We start from the raw sequence: 18,069 nt of genomic DNA, 5'->3' as shown, positions 1-18,069 counted from the left end.
GCTGTTTTAATCGGATTTAGATCTAGATTTAGATCTCGATTTCATTTAGATTGCACGGATACGCGATATTCCTATCGGTGAATTACGCTGACTATTATGATTTCATACGAAATCAACGGATGTCTTCGTACTTACGAATATGATCGTACGTATCTAAAAACTAACCAAATAGTACACCTGCTTGTACACTGTTAAAAAACAAAACAAAACAAAGTAAAAGAAACAAGACCAGTTTGAGAGTCAGAGAGTTGAGCATTGGTGTTTCTCTTAGTTTCCACGTTTAAGGATGAAATGCTGCAGGAATCGCGTGAAAAATTGCTAAAAATCTTCGAGAACGTGATCGAGTAATCCACGATGTGATTCGCGAGGAAGATACTAGGTATGGTGGTGGGTAAGATACGAGGTGGCTGGTATTATTCATGGATATTTCCCGAGGAAACGGAGCAATTCCGTTACCATTCCAGTAAACAAAGACCGTGAAAGGTTTACGATGCTTGTACGCGTGCACGATGAATCTATAATGGAACGGCGGCCAAAGTGGACGATTTTTCCCTCTTTCGCGCGTGGGAGAGAGTAAACGTAAGGGGAAGAGCAGCGATGGAAAGAGCAACGGGAGGAAGATAGACGTTGAAGATGAAAGGTTGAAGACGCGCCGGTTGTACCCTATATCGATTTCACCGAGTATTACACACCATACCGATTATATTTTATTTAGTCGGACCAGTCGCCGAACGACTATAGTCTCTCCATACCGTCCAAGAGAATACTTTTTATTTTCTCTCGTGTTTTTACTTCTCGAGTGTCCCTTTGTTCCTCGGACTACTCGATACTGCAAGACACTTTCCACTTTATTATTATTGTACATCGATGCGTAGGATCGTTCCTCGGATGTTCGACGAGAACCCTGTTAAACGCGTTTCTCCATCTCTGTAATGAATGTATCAACGAGCTCCCCATTGAGAAGGATCCAAGAGCCCGCAGAAGGTGTCGTGATTTCAGCTTTTCCTTTACGATCGCGAGAACGGTGTTACACGTAGGTCGTGTTTCGCGTGGGTAGAAATGGGGTGAAAAACGCCTCTTAAATCTGACCGTGATAAACGGAAACATAGGGTTTCGCGACGTAAGCTGGTCGTTTTGCACGGTGAAGTTGCGAACATCGTGGCCCGTACCCTTTTCCCCGTCTTCTTATTTCCATTCTTCTCGATCGAGACGAACATACTGAGAAACAGGTAGCCGCTATCAAGCGTAGGTGGCTCGTTACACGTGGGTAGATCTCGGATCAGAGTCGATTCCAGTAGTCGCCGATACATTTGATCCTAGTAGAACGAAGCGTTGTGAATGAGGAGAAGAACAAGCGTAACCTTTAAGTCAAACGTAGTTGAAACGGTTCCAAGGCTGGTAGAATAGGTTGCAGCAGGGTGGTCTATCGTTGGTTGGACGTTTTCGAGAGCGCCACCGAAATCATCCTGCTCTCTATGGCCACGGCTTGCGTGAAATCGATATTACTCCATTTCATCGGCGAAACCCCTTGTTCTCTGATAGAGCCTGCTTCTCTCTCTCTCTCTCTCTCTCCCTCTCCCTCTCTACTGGCTTTTTGCGAGCTACACTTCAGCGCCTGATCGTAATTATCGTCCCTTGTCATTATCGATCGAGCTACTAATTAATGTGGTTTAAATTTGTCGACGCCTATCGCGAGAAATAACGATGCTCCGCCCGATTGACGGCTTCGAAACGCGTTTGTCACTGGGATTTTGATCCGACCGATACGGATACCGGTAATTATTTCGTCGAATGGATTGGTTGGTCGGTAGTGTCGTAAGCGATAGAAATGGGACGTTTATCCATTGAAAATACAAAGTGGACGACGCGTGCGTCTGAACTACTCCAAACGACGTACGTGTGACCTAGCCGATAACGACAGTGAATCGTCGTTCGTTTCGCGATATCGTCGAGGATCATATCCTTGTTCGTCGATCGTTAGCCAGGTTTAAGCTGGCGGGATGTTTCGCGATTTCTAAGATCTCTCTTCGGAGACATCTTATCCCAGTTCATTTACCTTCTGACCAGAAGTACCGTTGGCCGAGGCTGGGGAGCGGCTGGAGGAAGGGTATAATCGAGAATCGCGAAGGACGCCTCGGGAAGCGGGATTAGAATCTCGCCACCCTATTCCAGAACGACGAAGTTGGATAGGAAAGGGGAAAGCCAGTAGAGAAACTCGACGTCCGTTCGAGAACGTCGTCGACGAGGGAGACCGACCGTGCCCGCTGCACGCCTGAAATATTTTCATAGCAATCTTCTCCGTCGATTAACCTCCGTCTGTGGCGTTGCTAGCCCGGAATCGTTTATTTATTAAACCTAACTGCCGGTTTACCATATTTCCAAGTAGTTACCATCTGACATGGTTTCGGTTTTTACGTTTTCTTGTCTCTCCCCTCTTTTTTTAAATTATTCGTAATTAAAAATGTACGAAGAAGAAGTAGTTACCGCAAGATAGGGTTATTTAAGTCGATAAGATGTTCGAGACAAGCTAAGTAATTTGCCTTGTAATTCGATTATTATCGATTTTTAAGCGACTACGTTTGAAGACAGAAGGCCGACTCGTTGCTGGCGCAGTGATAAGCAACGAGATACACGGTGTACAGTTCGATGGCCATAGTTTTATCCGGGGATATAACTTCTACGTACTTATCAAAAGCAAAGAAATTCAAGTAAGAAAGAAGTTCTCTGTCGTAGTTGTCATAAGTAATTCAGTTAGCGTATCTATATCGTTTCATGCCTGAACGACGTTTGTTCTTCGTTTTATCAACTCTTACGTACATAATACGTGCTCGTTGTCTCAAATCGTACACAGGGTTGATCGAATCGCTGTCTCGTTAATGCGTTTTCTTCCAAAGTACACGATACCTTCTCGTTCTTTCGTTGCTATAACAAGTATAAAGGACCAACGACTGATCGTAATACACGGCAAGTTTGATTATTCCGTGCAAAGTTCAAGATTGAATTTTAAGATGTTCGAACGATTTAAATAACTGCATCTTAGTTCGTCGAATAGGTTTAAACTTACAAATAAAAGTTAGATCAATGTTCAATCGAGCGCCTTTGAAACTAAAAACTCGGATAATTGTTTGACATGATCGCCTGTCGATTCCTTTGACCGGCTCGACGAGGTTCTAGGGACTATGGTTCGTGATAAAGCTAGGAGAGACGCTCTTCAACGAGATTTTCCCTTTTCCCTATCCCGTTGGATTTTTCTGTCCGACTTTGGAAAGAGGCCTGCGATGTGACAAGTCTCGTTATCCTTTTGTACCGTAGCCGTTTCGTGCGATGCGATGCATAATGTTTTAATTGGATCGGCTGTTTAATTCGAACTACGATTGATACTTAGGGGATGGTTCAGCTGACGCGACGTGTTCGCCGCGTTCTATCAGCGTGTGTCTCGTTCGAAGGATACGAAAAAGAGGCGATGGAAAAAGAGAAACGATAAAAAAAGAAGGGAAAACGTGCTCGTATCGCTTTTCCATTCGCGGATGCTTATTTTTCGCGTGTCACGCGCGTGTCCCTGTGCCAGGACAGATGGACGCGAAAAAGGGAGACGAGGAAATGTTTATCGAATCATGTTTTCCCTTTGTCTCGATAACAGCGTCGTTCATGCGACGATCAAGCGTATTTGCTTTGCCGCGAACGATCGTTCCAGCGTTCTAAAAAAAAGTATAGATTTCCGTAAAAGTTGAATTTTCATTGTTGAAAATTTGCTCGTCCGACGTCTTGTTTTGTAATTGTAAATTGGTTTGCTTCGTTTCCTTCGACGATATCGTTATGTTAACGGAGATCGCGAGAAAATTCCGATCGAAAACGATGTATCGTATCACGACTGAATCTGTTTTCCCGATTGTCGCTGACTGGATTTACACGAGAAACAGCTCGGAGAATCCTGACAGTGTCGATCGTTCGCACACCGTTAGTACGACTCCTCCGATACATCGTATTAACCCTACTGGGTCTTTTCAGTCATCTCCGATTCGATTGTATCTTTTTAACGTTGAAAAACATCAGAGTGTGGAAAGAAATACGAAGAAATTCCGATCGTTACGAGTGATCTCCCTCTTTAATGTTACGATAAACATCTCCTTTAAACGTTACAAACTCTTCTTATTTGCTAAAATAAGAGCATCGTCGAGATATTAAATAGAATTGAAATACAAAGCATGAAACGCAGAGACTCGTATTTTATCCTTTGTAGCTTTCTTTTTTATTCGCGTATCTTGTTGTACCTACGTACCTATTATTTATTACGTTTATCAAAATCGAACTACAATTACTCTCATTAAACCGTTCGACGTATCAATGAATGAAATTGTTGAATGGTCGCTGGAACTGCCGTTTGTATTTACGATACGTTTATTCTATTTAATCACCCCATTCAGATATCGAAGCGAATACCATCAATTGTCCAACGGATGCGCTCGATGGGAGTGAGAAAATTTTTGCTGCTTCCGCGATCGAGCAAAATCCTCGATGATCTCGTTCGGCTCTTCTTGCTTTTGCCTTGTTAATCGGCATCGATTATCGTGATCGTCGGGTAAAGGCTTACGATTTTCATTTTTATACTTACACCGCGTTTTTGTGCTCGTCGGGCATCTTCTACGAGGTAAACGTCGACCGTGCTTCAACAAGGACTGATTTCCGATTATCCGTGGAACATTGTTGCTCTCCGTGGCGAGCAAAGTCATCGACTTAATCGCTCGTTTCGATCCTGCAATCTTTGCGCGGTAGCTGCAGAACAGCAGCGGTACTTTTCCCAGGAAATTGATCGCGAGTCGTTCCGCAGCTGCCGTCGATGCTCGTAAACGAGCGGTTTGCTTTGCTCGCCGGGCTAATTCGATCGTTGGCAATTTACATGGTGTTGGAGGTTGGAGACGCGCTGGCATCTTCCACGGAGATGGCGCCGCTCGATTCCCTCGTAAGTGAAAATTAACCGCAAGAGCGTCGAATTTTAAGCATCCCGAGGTTGTAATTCCCTCTGTCACGCGATCCGTGCAGACCTATGTGTATCATAGTGGTAGAAGTTGAAGGTCACCGTGTTTCGGTTCCGCGTGTCTTACGTTTTCGTATACGTCGAACGATCGTAATTATCCTTTACCTGTACTTACCGGCTGTACGTAATTGCCGTTCGCCCGCGTACAGAACAATTATTTTATGATGTCGTAATTAAATTCTTATCCGTGCAACAGAATCCGGTCGCGTGTGCGCGTTCGATGGATGGGATAAGTCGTAGGCTGCTGCAGGCGCCCGTCGACTCTCGTACACTAGCGTTCGAACGTGTTCGAGCACTTGTTTATCCTTCGCCAGAATGTTAATGGTAGATCGTACGAGAAAAATACGACAAGTTCATTTTCCACTATTCTACGTCTCTTCTGTCACTCGGTGGCTAAAATGCAGCGTATTAACGCGTAATAACTGATAAACGTTATAGTCTTATAGCCTTGGTTTAATTTAATTAACAAGAGCCTACGTAACTAACATTTTGTTATCGACATTTTGTAAACGCGCAAGAGGATGATAAACGTACATGGTCAATGGCAAATACATCTCGGCAGATATCTTAGATTTACGATAATTGTATAGAAAATGTAGCAAGTCATGCGTATAATTACTAATTTGTCATTTATTTCTACGCTTTGCTAAACTTATCATATGTGTTGCTGTCTGTACGTTACTGATCAAAGTGTTCTCTCTTACTTGCGAACGGTAGTGTACGTAGAAACGTAGAACGTAACGACATGTCGGAGAATATAATTAGTAGATTAACGGGTATAATTACGGTTGTGCCACGGCTCGCTTGAAACCAAGATCCGACTTTTTCCCTCCTCGATGTAAGACAGAAGAGACGCGCGTTCGCTGGAAACTTGGCAGCTCGTACGCGCTACGAGATAGTCGAAAACGTGTAACTGGCAGTATAGTATAATAGTTACATGTCGGAGTAGCGTCGGGATAGGGTTGTGGGCGTTTGATAAATCTTCATTGGACTTAGCCATCGTTATGGTATAACCAAGGTATGGTTTATTAACACGAGTATGGATACTACAGACTTGACAATCAACCGCGGCGATTAGGCACTCGCGACACTAGTGATAATGGTCTTAGGTTCGATAACGAATCCGCGGTCAACGGGATGATAGATGTACATGCTCACAAAATCTAAGTCGGACTCTGTGTTAAAACGTGGAATATCCACCGAACGTACAGACACTAAGTCACTCGCTAATACGACCTCACGAGAGAATGACTTTCCGTCTCGATGATACCACAGAGGAAAACTATGATGGGATGTGTCTAAGGACACGAGATCATCGTAAGGGAAATTGACGTTGCTGTTAATGAGACAAAAACTGCTTATCCGTTTAAAGAACCTTAATTAACAAAATCGTACGATTTACAGCGGGTCCTCAGGCTAGCTGAACTTGTGCTGTGTAGGTGCATCGACATCTGGTAATCATTTTGTCCGCAGGAACCGTTGAAACCTTTACTGTCGAGTATCTCTACGGGTATTTCTTTTAACGAGGGTCATACTACCATTCCACGCCTTTGTTAGACGAAGCGCCCGTCCCGTTGACCGCGGCTACGTTCGGCGACTGATGGTCGCCTTGAGCCCAAGCTCATTGTCACAAATCTCAAATAAATACAAATTAGGTAGAATGACGGCAAATTGTTTAATTACAGCTGCAAACTTTAATTACAATTTTACGGATTTTCCCGAAGTTCCAGAGGGAAGGTCTCCGGTGTCCTTTCATCTCCGATATACATATAGGAGACAGAGAGCGAATATGAGAGAGAGAGAGGGAGAACGAGAGGAAAAAAGCGCGGCAAAGATCGGCGCAAAATCACGGTGTACGCATGCGTCTCTACATAATTTCGCATCGGCGGGGAAGAACGCCAAAAGGCAATTGTATGAACTCGTTCTGCTTGCACTTGGCGATATTACGCTACAAGACAGGCGGACAGGAGGCCAAAAGGACGGGATAGAGAGCGAGGAGGTGGGACGAATGGACGTGGAAAGTAAGAAGCAACCCAAAATGAAGGGGAGGTTAACGTCCGGCCGTTGCGTTGGTCCATTGAAAGCAGCGAGATCGTATCGTGGCGAAATTTTTCGGAAGGGGGCCGGTACACTGGCCCCCGATGCTGTTCGTTTTAGCTTTCGCGATGATTCACGGAGACTGACCGGCTTGTTGGTTGTTGGCCGGCCGCATCGGGACCAGGTAGAAAAGCTGTCGTCTAGTTGAACGATGTCTTTCATAGCCGGCTCAGTTGGTCGAAATTGGGTGGTCCCTTTTCAAGATCGTAACTCTCGATCCTCTACGTTTCGTCGTCGCGCATGGCGTACTCGAGATCCGTTAATTGGTTCGCGCGCCCTCGTGTCGAAAAGAATTTTCCAGCTCCAGCGACGGCCCGCTTAAACGCCTCGTTATTCAGAGATTGTTTTTGCCGAGATTTATCTGTTTCGATCTTTTCACTTAGCGCTCAGGTAACGCTCGTGGCCATTGAACGTCCAGAAAGGGTAGCGACTCGAGCGACCTTCGTTTTTATAATGTTAGCAAACACCTGGTATAATCGTTGGTAGCACGCGGTCGAATATTTGCCCGGGAATCGATACACTACGCTCGACCTTTCCGTTCGTTTCCACACGAGCGTAGCCGAGAGGTTGTGGCTAAAACGAGGGAAGAAAAGAGCCAGGCCTACGCTGTGGGACCTCGAGTTCGATCGCGATAGAATCGTCGTTTCTGTTTCACGAATTTTTCCTCCCATCTTTTCGTTCTGGTTGCGTTGTTCGCCACCGTTTATTCGATATTTCCCGCCGTTAGGGAATTTTGCCAACGATCCCCGTTCCACGTCCGTAACTATTCGATTCGTGGTCGTCAACGGCGAACGATATAGCCTCGTAGAGGCAGTCTAATGGGAATATGGAAACGCCTAGGATCGCGGAATAGCAATCGAAAGGGAAACAGAAGGGAAGACGTAGGCGGAAATGGAGCGTTCCACAGGCGCAACAGTTTGGCCGTACGAAACTTATCGCGGCTACTTGAGTTTTCTCGATCGGCTCGAAGTAGGAGAAGATACGGGTTGAGTAAAAACGAGTAGTAAAACGGTTTAGGACCTATCCTAGCGTTGGTTGACCGTATAGGGAACGCACGCCGCGAAAAATACACGATGCTCGCGCCGACCGATCGCCCACATGGAAACCTGTTTCCTCCTCGGTATTAACGATACTTTCAACGAGACACTCAATCCGAACGGTTAATAGCGGTTGCCTTAATTGCCTTCGACCGAGCAATTAGATAATTCTTTATCTCTGTTTAATAGGAGTCGCGATCTCCTCGTTCCAAACATCGTAAAATTTTCTCTTTTCCTCTTTCCTTCCTCGTGTTGCTAAATTTTAGCAGTTTACGGACGCCTAAATTTTCACCATCGTTTTCGTCCAACGCTTGTTATACGCGTTCCTGTCGAACCCTCAAGCCGAAGTTACACGAGCGTTCTCGATCGACGTTGCGTTGCGTGGCCTGCGTTGTAGAAATACACTCACACACGGGTGCATTTAGGCGTTGTGTAGGTGTGTTTCTACAATGCGGACCACGCAACGTAGCGTCGGTCCAACGCTGGTATTACCCGGCCCTGACTCAACTTTGGACTTGTAAACCCCCTTAACACCCTGTTGTTCTCTTTAACTGCGAAGTACTAGGGTCGTTTGTCGACGATCAGAAAGGGACTGCCTCGGCCGGTCAGGCTATATTTCTTTGTTGAAAACGTTCGTTCCGTCTCGTAAATTAAGTTTTCGAGAAGCTAATCGCAGGGAATGGTCATGGTTATCCGGATTTTTCTACCGAGATTAGTCATGACTTGGACGGATTATCTTTGTGAGCAGAGCGATGTCAGGCATTGTAACCGCACGTACTCCACTTGGCAAACCGTCGACTCGGCAAGCAGATCGCAATACGATCACCCAGCCGTTAAGCCAGCTCCACGACGCTTTCTTCCACTAATTTCATCCTCGGCTCGCGTCTCACTGTCTAGGCATACAGTTCGGTTGCACTTCTCGTCACGCGGTTCTATAGTGGTCGTTGCCGAATTCCTGACGTCGAACGTGCTTAAATCGTCTCGAACCGATGGCACACTGGCTGAAAATTGGCCCGGTGCCCGGCTGCTTGGACGATAATCCGCGTGAAAAATCACCAAGAGGTAACAGCGTCGATTTCTCGAGTGCCGATCGCTCGTTAAGTAGCCAGAGTACAGGGGCAACTGCGTGGAACGGTGTTCGCGTGGCACGTGTAAGCGCAACGAGTACACTTAAGTATAAAACGAAGCTCCTTGCAACAACTCGTGCCTCGGAAATGATATCCAGTCGATAACACGTTACGCGCCGTTATAAATATGCGAGCGAAGCGTCGTTACGCGCGTGCGTGTGCCGATAACGCGCGCGATAATACCGAGTGTTCGTAAATAACCAAACAGAGAAATCTCTAATGCTAACGATATACCTAACTATGTAAGTACGTAATGTTTGAAAGTTGCGGCTACTGCGGAGTGACTCGTACGTCGAGGGTGCGTATAATTGCTAATGTTTTCGTGGCGTTTGTTAGAAACGGACGAGTGTTTGGCTCGCGTGTTCTCGCGCGGTAATTCTTAGCTTCGTTTGTAGAACTAATAACTTTGCTCTGTATGGTGTAGTCGAGCCTCGGTAATTCCGATCTCGAGGGACCAGCTTCTTCGAATTACGGAGATTTTTTCTCGACTCTCTCGAGTTATTCGAGTAGCGAAGGTTTAACATACGAGAATGATCGAAACAGACGTTTTACGAAGACTAATGCTTTTATAATTGTAACAGCTCGGGGAAAATTACATTTCATTTTTACAGATCGATCATTTATTTGTAATAATGAATGAGAGTTTACGTATAACTCTGGTGTGAAGGACACGCGTGTAGTGTAAAGGTTAGAAACATATAGTGGGTGTAGGTTGAGATACGACCTTTCGTTATAAAGTATAGATACGCATACATACACATTACTTGTTGAAGCAACGGTAATCAAACTACGACTTATAGAGGTTAGGCTTCTTTGGATTCGAGTTATCGAGGTAACGTAATACACGTAGACACGTGGCAAATAATTCAAGATAAAGTAAGTTTATGCCCCGATTTATAGAGATTTTCACTGCGAAACGGAAGTGAATGAATAAAATCGCGCTCTTATAGATATTTTCGAGTTATACAGGTTCGAGTCGTCGAGGTTCGACCGTATCGTGTTTTCGCTGGACGACGAATTTGTCACGTAAACTTAAGGATAGCTTGATGAAATAAAATAGCTGAGTCGTAACACAAGTACCGTCTTTATTTTCTGGCACAGCACAGGTTTACACTGATCGGAGAGATGTTCACTGTTCCAGGGATTTGTCTATTTCTCTCTAGGTGTTCTCGTCTCATCCGGCCTCTAATATGAATCGACGTTACAAATTCAACGTGACGTTTCTTCGTGAATTATCATCGATCCTCGACTAGTCGAGAACACGAAGACGGTCGCGCGTGGACGAACACACGGAATGTTCGCGCGTGTTGCGTAATCGCGATGTAAAAACGACGAGTCAGATGATCCCGTTGTCTGGGACGCTGTGACACTAGCTGCAACGCTAATTCGCTTGAAAGAAAGTTCAAGGAAACGAGTCTCGATTGTCTCTTTGTTCCGTGCTGGAGAATGTCAAGAATTTGTTAATGAATGCTCGACGTCTAAAATAGCTCGCGTCCCGCGGAAAGATGGTGATCGGTGTGCACGATGCACCTGTGCAAATACGGCTGAACATTGTCTAGATGTAATCGAGGAAACAGAGAGTCTCTCTTCGCGCATGGAATCGTCGATTCATCGCCACCGATAAACCATCTCATCTCTGTACAGGATGTTCCGCGTAACGCGATACAGTCGTCTAGATGCCAAACGTGCGTTCGATGCCGAACGTGTCGAAGATTTTTTCATGCGACGTTACGTTTTCGAATAAGACGAAAATATAGAAGAAATCTTTTTCGTACAACGTTTTGTTTTCGAGGAAATTAAAAAAGGTTTATCAAAAGTACGCGTATACCGATGCACAATCCTCGATTAAAGGACATTTAAACTTTGTTTTTTCGACCAATCGCGGGGAGACGCAATCGCGAAGAGAGACGTCAACGGGAGTCGTAAATTTCCGTTACGATTATATTAATCGACACCACGAGTTGATCGATCCCCTGATTTCCGTTAAAATAATAGGGGTGATTCAGTTAGTATAACACTGTGATTCACAGGGTGAATGTAAGGTTTTTATTTCCAACACTTACGAGGTACACTGTTGAGTAAGTATAAATCGTAGATGACAATTTGTCGCACGAAGATAAGATAGATATGCACAATAGAGCAAGGCTCTTATAGTTGAATTTAGTATGTTAGTGGACGTAGCACTAGAGGATACTTAATAGAGGAAGTGAATGTTCGGTAATCCCGAGAACCGACTTAGATGGATGATGTGAGTTAGACTTTTCGTGCGTTGCAGAATAAGTAAAGTTGACTTTTCTAGCGGTGTAGGAGAAGTAAAGTACAGTGACGATGCTGTGTCGAAGGAAAGTTAGCGATGGGTGTGTCTAGCGTGCGGAACCATCGGATTTGTTCATGATATTTTTGGTTACAAAAGTGAGGGCAGTATACATTGCTTCTGATTGGATAAACGAAGGTTGGTGGACCAGGAAGGGTCTTAGCCGCCCTCGATAGAAAGTTGCTAGTGGAAAGCATCGTACGTGAGAAAAACTGACTTTCCCGTGTCAAACCCTAATAGACGATAATCTTTAGAAAGTGATTTAGAAACAAAGATAGTTGTTCGATCTGAAGGACCTTAGCTAGCAAATTAATGAGATTAAGATGGGTCCTTAAGACGATTGAAGAGGTACGCAGTAAGGATGAGCGGACATCTGGTTCCCGTCTGGCCCTCGGTGTATGGCGTGGTCTAGGTACAGGGTCGTCCGACATAACAAACTTTATCTTCTCGAAATCGAGGCATTAAATGGAGAAATTCTACTCTACGTTTTCCACTTTATCTTCGTACGTAGGAGCAATCTCTAGTGGTACTGCTGGTGGTAGATGGTATTGCGTTTAACGTGCACCTTGTATAATTTTGTGATTCGTGTTCGTCACCAGACAGACGATTCTTCCTTTTTTCGTCGCCGATACGAGTTTACCGTTAACAGAGTGAAAGTTGTTTACTGTTCAACGTCGACTCGGTAAGTCAGATGTGGATAATATAGTACGTTGTTATTCGTTCCGCTATTATCGGGGGAAAATCGAAGAGAGTTTCACGGGAGTGACACGATCGACGATTTCTTGGTCTTGGAAAAAAAGAATCAGAGCGGTGAACGGTAGTCAGTCGCCTTTCGGTTTCCACCGGTCGAGTACATCGTGAGTCAGCGTGGAGTAATCGGTGACCGTTCATTCGATAACGCACGTTTCGTTCCGTTGCACGGGATTTCATGCCCCTTCCTCGCTGAATATCGACTTCGCACGCGAACACCGAGATCTCTTCCGTTCGCGTTACCTTCGGCCATCCTTTTCTGCTTCTCGGCTGAAAAAGGTAGAAGAAGGACGGACAAGCGCGCCCGCTATGGAGTAGTAGGTCATCGAGAGATTCTATATCCTCGCCGAAAATGATGGCGGCGGACAGGAAATGGGCTGACGTGAAAAAGGAAAAGAAGAGAGGAGAACCTGCTGGTGGTTCCCTTTGCCGTGTGCCACCTCCGCCCCCGATTCTCACGGGCTACCTTGGTTCGCGTTAGTTATTACCTGACATTACCCTACGGTTTTCCTTTGAACCGTGAACGCTGTTCCCTGAATTTCATCAAAGCGGTGTCTCCCTCCTTTGAGAGTTGCCAATGCGGTATCGTCGAAAGCCACTCCTCGTCTGCAGTCCTCCCGTCTCCGGGGTCGATAGCGCGCGTATTTCGCGTGCCGCGAAATCTTCCGTCCGTATCGCTCGCTGATGTACTTAAGCATAATCGCAGATTATACCGCCCCTCTTTCTTTTTCTCTTCTTTGCTTTCGGTTTAACGCCATTGACGCAAGAGTTCGTTGGAACGAGCAGAGCGACCAGAAGTGATTTTCAGCTAGATTCTAGCCGTTAGAGTGGAAGACGCGCGCGAGGTCTCATCGCGGGTCCGTAGAAATGAGAACTGGCGGAGTTTTATGAAGCAAGAGACCGAGAAGAGGAGACTCGCGGTGTTATCTGGGCCAATGGAACGCAACCTCGTGCGGTTCTCCTGTTCCCTCGTCGACATCGGATCGGTAAAATGCTGCTGTGCATTTGAGCTGCGCGAAAATCTCCTCGGTTATCTCGTGTAAAATAATTGGACAAGTTTAAGGCAATTACACCGCTGCTGCCTTCTATTTCTCGTCTTATTATCGGCGTTCTTTCGCGCGAATCGCGCTCCTCTGAGTCTCTCGTTCGACCCTTTCGTGGTATTGGGCCGGCTTACGAGGTAACGTCGAGCGAACTACACCCTCGAGGTCTAATTATAAAACGCGGGCGGAGAGGCGCCAGCCTCAAAGTATCAACGTTCGTGTCATCTATGCCGGATTAAAATATCCTCCAGTTGTTTTCGAAAGGTTTTCGAGAGTGTTTGTTTCTCGCGTGGCTGTTCGTAAAGGCTGGAAGAGGTGAACGGAACGTGGATAAATGGCGTATCGAACAGATTGGCGCGACGAATGGTTCTTCCAGCGCATCGAACACGCTTCGTCGAATTAACTGGCTGAATTCAAGGTCGGTCGGTGCGCCGCGATCGTCCAAGAAACATCGAGGCTCGCAAGCCGGAGAAAGAAAACGCGAATCGTCCCGTCAGCGAGCCGACGATAAAAATAATTCACTGACTAACATCTAGGCTTCGACGACTATTATTATCACGTATCTCTTAGCCGAACGTAGAACGCCGAAAAGAAATACTACGACGACAGGAGAAATGTCGAACGACACCGGTTCGATCGTAGCGAAAGCGAGGAGAAAAAGAGAAGCGATTTCTTAAAAAGCGCGACGACCGCCTGTCGGTATTTCTATTTTCGACACGGTCCAACCTCTTCTCTATCGAACGTCGCGTTCCCGGTATTCCATTTATTCCATCTATTCCAATGAAACGTCCTCGCTCAGTCAAAACGATTGAGACGCGTGTATACGCTATATACGCACGGTAAATCGCACGTATACATGCATAGAGACATTATCTTTCGTTTTCCACGCAGTTGCTACGTTTATTCCGGGAGCTTGATTTCCGCGAAATCGTCAACGACGAGCACGATCGTCTCGCGTGGTTGCGTATTCTGGAGAACCATGATTTCGCTGACATCCGCGACGACCGCCCGCCGCGTTGCATTCGCTCGAATTTCACGGACTTCCGAGACGCGGCGGCCTCGTGCAATCCGAAGAGACGCGTTCCACGATCGCGCCAAGTCTCTCCGTTTTCGGATACTCTGTCCGCTGACTGACCGAATTTTTTTTTTTTATCTACTGCTCTCTCTTTCTTTCCCTCTCTGTCTCTTGATTACCAGTTGTTTCATCGTCTTCGAAATTGTAACGTCGTCTTATTCGCCCGGTGATGGAGCAGACGTGTATAAAAAAAGAAAGGTCGAAAGTATAAACCGAGTAGATCCGTCGAGTAGTCGGAAGACGAAAGAAAGAAGAGAAAGGGGGTAGTATATAGAGAGTCGATGAGTCGGGGAAAAACAAACACGTCTCCTCGTATTCTTTTTCTTTTTCGTCTTTTTCTGGTTGAAGCGTGGTGGTGTAGTATCCCCGTCCGTTTGAAAAACAACGTGGTCGGTCGTGTCGTAGGTCAGTGTAGCCAACCAGTCGATCGAGTGGAGCGTTCGATTGTCAGCGACGCTTGTCGAAGCTGAGTCGCGGAACCATTGGGATTACGCCCCGATACGGCAATTTAGCGGCGTGATTGACAGACGCCAGTTTCTGATGGCTATAGTCTGACCTGGTAGTCGGAACTTGAGGAACGCCGACAACGAGTTAATTCGGCCGATGCGTTTCCACGATAACCCAGATTCCTCGACTGTCCCAACTGGCTCGCAGACTTCTCTCGTTAATTACTCCGTACGGAGGCGACCGCGGTTATTGCACTATTTACACGCAATCGAGGGTGTCGCGGGGGCGGAGGCGGTCATCGAGGCTGATTAAATTAAATTTAAAATCCCACCGATTCGCGATATTATTTTAAACGACGGAAGCCAGATGGGCGTGTGCTGTGGGGAACGTGTGTGGCATACGGGCGTGTAAAAGGGATTTCGAAACGAGCCGATAAAAATTCTCATAAAGGTTCCGTTCGCTGCTTTCCATACGCGTGGCTTTTGTGCCGTAAAACCTATCGGAAATTAATATGCCAATTTCCTCCGAAAACCGGCTTGGCACGAGTTCACCCCCGTAGCCGGGGTCGCCCGTTGTAACGCCCTTTGTTCGAAAATTAGTCAAATGTGTGGGAACGCCTGTTTCGAATGTCAAAGAGATTTAAACGCGATACGTACATACCTTGACCAGTCTCGTGAATCGTTGCTCGGTCGCAGGTAAACTTTAAATTATGATCGCATCCGCACGAGTTAATACCACTGAAAAGATTTGCACGCCCGGGCGTAGGATTTTATTTTTTTTTTTTTTGAGAATGTCAAACGTGACGCGTGTACGATGTACTAGTCGCGCTTGTAACGTATCAACTCCGTGTAACGATCTCACGTTTTAGAGGTAGAACTTTTTGACGTACGACGACTCGACGCGTAATCGTCGCGGCAGTGAATCAGAAACGATAGAAGACGGTACAGACGACGGGTATCGCGATCTCGTTTCCATTCGGTGGGCTTTAAAAAAAAAAAAAAGAAAAAGAAACGAAGAAATAAATCGTTGCACGCGTTCGTCGCCAAGTTCCCGCCAGCGCTTTGTGCGTATTGTCAACGACGTTCGCAAACAGTAAGAAGCTTCAGTAGCGTTGCGAGTGTCACGGTAATCCATTGCTATTATATCGTGCGGCGGAGCGCCTGGCGGTTTCCGCGCGAGGCGGCGCGGCGTGTCGGTCGACCGAAGAGGAGGAATAGAAGCGTAGGAATAGGCGGCGGTGGCGGAGGAGTAGAGGAGGTGGAGTAAGTTGCGCGCGCGGCCATTTTGATAATCTCCCACTCCAGTGTTTCGCTCTGCGCTCCTTGCTTCTCTGTTTCCCTCTCTGTCTCGCACACGCGCGTCAACCCTTCCTCGTCTCTGTTCGGCTCGTTCTCTTTCCGTCTCTCGCGTGAACACGCACACCGAGTATTAAACACGTAACGGGTATAGACGTGCATATACGTGCATATACGTGCATATACGTGCAACGTACATACATAGATGATCACACGGACACACACGCGTACATAGATCGCGCAGGAGAGGAAGAGCGAGGAAGAACGGGTCGAAAAAAAGAGAAAGAATCGTTGGAGCGAGAAGATGACGACGGCTTGCCGTGGGTGCAGAGGTGGCAGACGGGAGGGGAGGTTCGTACACAGTAGATCTGTGCGTACTTTTTTTTTTCTCTCGTGCTCGTAGTGCGCGAGCTTTTGCGGCAAAAGAGCGTGTGCTGGAGAATCGCCCCCATGGTCGCTAGTGTCGCGATTTCCCTTCTTCCTCTCTCGCTCTTCCTCGTTCTCTCTCGTTCCCGCTCTCTCGGTACAACCGCGCGCGCACACACGCACACGTACGTCACGGTGTACGTGTGTATCTCTGGCTATCTCTCTCCTTCTGCTTTCCCTCTCCTCGTCTCGACCGGAAGGTGCCAGTTTCTCGTCGACGATCGTCTCGTGCACACTCGCGCTACGTCGTCGCCGTTTCGTGTATTGTCGTGTACCTCTCGGACGTAGTCGTCGCCGTCGTCGTTGTCGTCTCGTCGTAGTCGTCTTCGTAATCGTCTTCGTCATCGCCGTCATCGTCGTCACGTTGCCGTCTAACCTCTAATCGCGTCATGTAAACAAATTACGAGTGTCGCGACCCTTGTTCGAATTTCGAAGAAATCGAACCGCGTGTGTCCGGCCGACGAGTGCAAGTAAATAAAGAATGTTAACGCGCGAAGGGGACTCGTCTTCGTAATCAGTGCACTGCGTTCTCGCGTTGTTCGCCGTCTCTTCGATTCGTTCTCGCGATTGACATCGTTCGCGATTCGGTTTCTCTTCACGTCGGTCGAATGGAAAAAGGTGTTGACCTAGGAGAGTGTTGGTGCGTTTATCTTGGTGGGTTGTTGCACAGTGTGTTGTACGAGCGGGAGCGCGCGCTTCTGGATTAGCCGCTCCTCTCTCGTGCTCCTGGAAATGCCGATCGACGCTCTGCTCGAGGAATCGTTTGAGCGTTCGGCGAAAGAATGAGAGTGTTTTTTCGCGCAAGCATCTCGTCGTCACTGGCGGGCTATCGAGCCGTTTCCTCGCGCACGATTCTCGGTATTTCTAGTGATTCCGGTGATCGCAGTTCTAGCGACGAGTCAATTTTGTTAGGATTATTTTTGGATACCGCGATTAGCCGGCAGTTGGTCCTTTCTTGAACTCACGGTGAGTAAATAAAACATCCCCCAGTAAATGAGACGCGATCGTGTTTCGTTCCGTTTGCCCTCGTGCGAACGATAAATTAAATTGTACCTACTGTGGCCGCGGTGCTGCGATAGATTGCGCGTGGGACGGACGTTTTTCACGGTGAAACGGAAAAGAAAAAGAAGACGAATGATTAACCCGTCACGATATCCGCGCTATGGAACGCGACGTTCGATCGCGTGTTATCCCAAGTTTTTTCTCCTCACCGTACATCCTAGTTTTCCGATAGCACTTTTGGAGAAAGTATGACACGACTTTCGTGACCAGCTGCTGTATTTCGTGACAGAAGCGCGCGCGGCACACGTGGGGAAAATTTAGACGGGTTAGACGCGTGTATCGATTCAATAGCGGGCAAACTGTTATCAACAGGACTCGAAACGTCTCTCCGGATTAACAGGAAATTTGGTTGAGAACGTTG

General features: G+C 46.7%; 1 protein-coding gene across 8 annotated transcripts in view; it reads left to right on the top strand.

Moving 5' to 3' along the window:
- The window catches only part of lilli (AF4/FMR2 family member lilliputian), a 168,057-nt gene that overhangs the window by 35,230 nt on the left and 114,758 nt on the right, over positions 1 to 18,069 (top strand). The window contains exon 1 of one of the 8 annotated variants that reach the window (XM_033332191.2): positions 16,851 to 17,612. The exons of the other annotated variants lie outside the window; for them this stretch is intronic. The gene's annotated coding sequence lies outside the window, so the exon portion shown is untranslated. Of the gene's footprint in view, positions 1 to 16,850; positions 17,613 to 18,069 lie in introns of those variants that run through there. 8 annotated transcript variants of the gene reach the window in all.

The sequence above is a fragment of the Bombus vancouverensis genome, chromosome 6 (assembly GCF_051014615.1).
Source record: "Bombus vancouverensis nearcticus chromosome 6, iyBomVanc1_principal, whole genome shotgun sequence".
In the NCBI taxonomy this organism is placed as follows: domain Eukaryota; kingdom Metazoa; phylum Arthropoda; class Insecta; order Hymenoptera; family Apidae; genus Bombus; species Bombus vancouverensis.
The sequence above is the reverse complement of the archived record's forward strand: the minus strand, read 5'-3'. Positions and strand labels throughout refer to the sequence as shown.